General features: G+C 40.6%; 1 long non-coding RNA gene across 1 annotated transcript in view; it reads left to right on the top strand.

Annotated features, from left to right (window-relative positions):
* Positions 1 to 448: 448 nt before the first annotated feature.
* Positions 449 to 4,224, top strand: part of LOC118452276 — a 25,940-nt gene continuing 22,164 nt past the window's right edge. The window contains exon 1 of the long non-coding RNA XR_004841982.1: positions 449 to 530. This is a non-coding gene — a long non-coding RNA (uncharacterized LOC118452276). The remainder of the gene's footprint in view (positions 531 to 4,224) is intronic.

The following is a 4,224-nucleotide window of genomic DNA, read 5'->3' as shown; positions in this document are numbered from 1 at the left end:
CTTCTTGCGGAGACTTTGCCTCGGTTCTGTAGCCCAGTCCATGTGATGCAGTCAAGTTTGGGTTTGAACTTGAGTTGGTCTCTCCACACAGATCCAGCTGCAGCCATGAGCATATTCCATACCTATTCCAGACATACAGACTCATCAGCGAAATTACCTGCCAAGCGTTTTGCCAGTATGATTTCTCTCTCACTCTTCCCTCTCTCTCTTTCTTCTCTCCCTCCTTTTTTTCTGGTGTTTGCAGATTTGGTAATCAGACCTTAAACTACAGGTTGTTCTATGATGGGAAGCACTTCGTTGGGGAGAAAAGATTCGAATCAATCCATGATCTGGTTACAGATGGCTTGATAACATTGTATATAGAAACAAAGGCTTCTGAGTATATTTCCAAGATGACAACAAACCCCATCTATGAACACATTGGATATGCCACTTTGCTTAGAGAAAAAGTGTCCCGGAGGCTGAGCAGAACAAAAAATGAATCAAGAAAAGCAAGTGTTACGAGTGAAGAAAATACCCCGGTTGAAAAGGTAAGTATTCAGTTTAAAATTTTGGCAATCAGTACCAGTCTTTCTTTCAAATCTGAGAGAAAGAAAGTGTTTTATCTGAAGACCCGTTTCTATTTTTCTGTATTTCATTAAGTATTACTATCCCACTGAAAAGTTTATATCCTGTTAACGTGATCTTGGCTCCAAGCTAATATTTGACTGGAGCTTATGATGAAAGCTTTCTAACAAGTACCAAATGCAAATGTTTTCACTGTGTAAATATATATATACACCATCTAACTTAGGAACTGCATCTAAAATTGTTCACAGGTTATGATTCTTCATGCATTTATACTCAAGCATATTCCACAGTAGGATTATGAAATTGGTTCCCACTGACCCTTCACCACAGCTCAAGTTTGTTATCTTTCCATTCACAGACCAAAGCTCCTCTTTTCTGCCAAGTCTTTGGTGGATGGGTCTCAAATTGGGATATTGTATGTTTTCTTCCCTCTCATCTCGTGGGTCTGAAATCGGGATACTGTGTGTTTGCCTCCCTTTCTTCTCGCTTTTCTCACTTGAAGTGGGCTTTCCGTGATCTCCTTCTCTCATGTGCCTATATCCCAGAGCACTGTATGGACTAGGACTTATTTACATGATGATAAATTGAGAATTTCATGCAGTTAGCAGCCAGCTGAAGATGTAAAATTAGAAATTCTTTTACATATTTTACAACTTTTACAACAGACTTGTAAGCAGGGACATGTGGATATTTTAATTTCCCAGGTGGTAAGGCAGGAAGAACTGTCAAACAAAACTTCTTTTTTGGAGTCTGGCGTTTGTGCTGAATTGACCTACTGGCATTTGTAAGCATATATCGGCGGTGTGACTGATGATTTCAGTGTTCAGTGTGCTGCTAGCTAGTTGGGAACTACAGCCGGTTTGTATTTGGGAAGCAGGGAGTCAATTTGCTGTCATATAGTAATACTGAGCATGAAAAGAGGTCAGCTTTTTTGTGTGTATCCTCATCACTCTAGGACATTTCTTGCACAGTTATGTGTCGGATTCACATATCTGCATTGGCTGATTATACACTGGTTTGGACTTCTCAGTGATAATAATTGCTTGAGTAACTGACCTGACATGTAAACCTATTCATCCTCTATAACAAATTAGTTCCATTAACAATGACATTTTTTAGGGAAGGCATACTGCCGTGGGGAGAATGGCACAGCAACAAGTCTTCCATTCGAGTGTTATTTCAAAATGAGTCCACTGGTGACAATAGTTTTGGGGTTCAGCTGGATGGTATTGCAATATGCAAAAGGAGTGGATGCCATTGAGACAGGTTTCATGCTCGTTCAGTTGATTCCTGTGATTGGACACTGGTTGATTCTGAATGCTGTAACAGGCACAAGAAAGTGAATTTTGGCTTTATTTGAGGTACAATAAGAAATAAGCATAGTGCAGTGTGACAGCCTTTTTTGTGTCAGTAGGAGAATGATCCAGAGGATGTTCTGGAAAAGTTTCTTTTCTATCAAGAAAATCCTGGACCATCACTGGGATGACTGTAAATATTCCACAACTGTAAATATTATTACGTGACTGTAGTGTAATAAAGCAATCATGACAGTTTAAAATCATGCTTCATTCTCTAGGAAATCAGATTTTTTTTGGTACAAGGAAAAACACGATTTCAAAATTGTGTTCAGTTTTACTTACAGTTCTTGCAGTTGAGGAGCAATGGTCTTTTGTATCTCTCAAAATGCTCTCAAAGACTTCAGAGGGGTTTGCTCTAGTACCATATGTTTCCTAACAGATTGTGTTTTCTGTTGTGCTTGGGGTTGGATGTCATTTTTCAGGCTGGGCAGTTTTGAGTAAGTACTGTAAAAACTCTTTTAGACCAACAGAAGGCAAACTGTTGCTGAAGGGATCTCTGCCCACTCTCCTTCACCGCCTCCTTTTTGCTGATGTTCAGTTTTATGCAGCTACACAGTAAGTGACACTAGAAAAGTGCTCCAGATTAAAACTAACTCAGCCAGAAGAAAAAACATGTGAATTTTCAGCCAGATCTGCTACTCGATACACCTCATATTAGTCGAAAAGTAGAGGGCAAGACTTTCTTCTGATGACAGCTCAAAAAATGATGCTATGGGCTTAAAGTGACTGTTGAACTTCATCTGCAGTTTTCCAGGTACCTGTGCTTGAAAATGTTTGGTCTTGATGTAACTTGCTGTCGATAGTGAAAATACACCTCTGGACATTTTCACTGATTGGATTAGAACCATTGAATCATAGAATCATTTAGGTCAGAAAAGGCCCTTAAGATCATCCAGTCCAACCATAAACCTAACACTGCCAAGCCCACCACTAATCGGTGTCCCTAAGCACCACATCTACTCATCTTTTAAATGCCTCCAGGGATGGGGACTCAACTGCTTCCCTGGGCAGTCCGTTCCAGTGCTTGACAACCCTTTCAGTGAAGAAATTTTTCCTAATGTCCAATCTAAATGTCCCTTGGCAACTTGAGGCCATTTCTTCTTGTCCTATCACTTGTCACTTGGGAGAAGAGACCAACTAGGTCTTCTTTTGTATTGCAGCTGAGTGAAGTTGAAGTGTGTAAAGTATTATTTACCTCTGAGGTGGTTCACAATGTGAAAGGCAGTACCATGGGTCCTTACCCTACAAGGATTAGTGCTCATTTAAATTTCCGTGCATGCAGGCAGTAGCAGTCTGCAAGACTGGGCTGCATGGCTGCACTGTCATGTAAAAATAGCTGGCTTCAGCTAAGCCATTAGGTTGTTGGCAACCCTCTCTGCCTTCCTCCCACTGAGGGGAAGCAGCAGAAGGAGGAACAGCAGCTGTTTCTAACATATTTTTCTTGCCAGGAAGAGTAAGAGCAATCACAGCTACAAGAGGAGTGGGGCTAAATAGGCAAGGTGATCTGCTCACAGGCTGAAGACCTGCCATAACAGCTGAGGCCTTGCTATTCATGATTCAGACTCCCAATGGGCTTATCTACTGGTACCAATAGTTTTCCATCATCTTATGGAAGTCCATGTGGAAAAAAGGTTACTTCAGCTAAATTATTAGCAACTGAAAGAAATTCGCGGAAGTCTGTATGGTGAAGTCTACCGTGGTTGCTTTTGCTTTGTATGTTCCTGGGAGAAGCTCATGAGAGGTTCGAGTGGCAGGCAGACTCAGAAGTCACCATTCCCATTTCTTCCTCAGAGTAACCTCGGATAAAGTAGGGACTGGGTTTTGGAATAAACTGGTGAAATGCTGAGCATTTGTCAGTAATAGCTTTTAGGGACAGTGGAGGATAAAGGGAATATAATGTTTGTTTTTATATAAACTTTAGAAGTCCTCTAAAATATAAAAATAATACGGGGAAGTGGTAGTTCAATGGTAGTTGTATCAGATGTTTTGCTTGAGGCTGTCATGTGTTGTACAGCATTTTAGACAAAGGCTGTGGTCTGCCCACAAATCAAAACCTTCACCCACTTCAAGTACTCCAATAAATTTCAGACCCCTAGAAATAGGTAAATGAATATTCAGTATTCTTTGCTGCATATGTGAAAAATCATTGTGCTTTTTGTAAGGTGTTTTTTCTAGCCAGCTGAGCAGGTAAAATGTCTTTTTTTAAAATAATTGAGCTGGTTTATTTGAAAGTGCTGTCTGGAATATTTTGAAAGTTTCAGAAATTGGGGGGGGGGGGGGGGAGGCGACGCATGGA

This window comes from Egretta garzetta, unplaced genomic scaffold (assembly GCF_000687185.1).
Source record: "Egretta garzetta isolate BGI_Z169 unplaced genomic scaffold, ASM68718v1 scaffold94, whole genome shotgun sequence".
NCBI lineage: Eukaryota > Metazoa > Chordata > Aves > Pelecaniformes > Ardeidae > Egretta > Egretta garzetta.
This window is presented reverse-complemented; position numbering and strand designations above follow the sequence as displayed.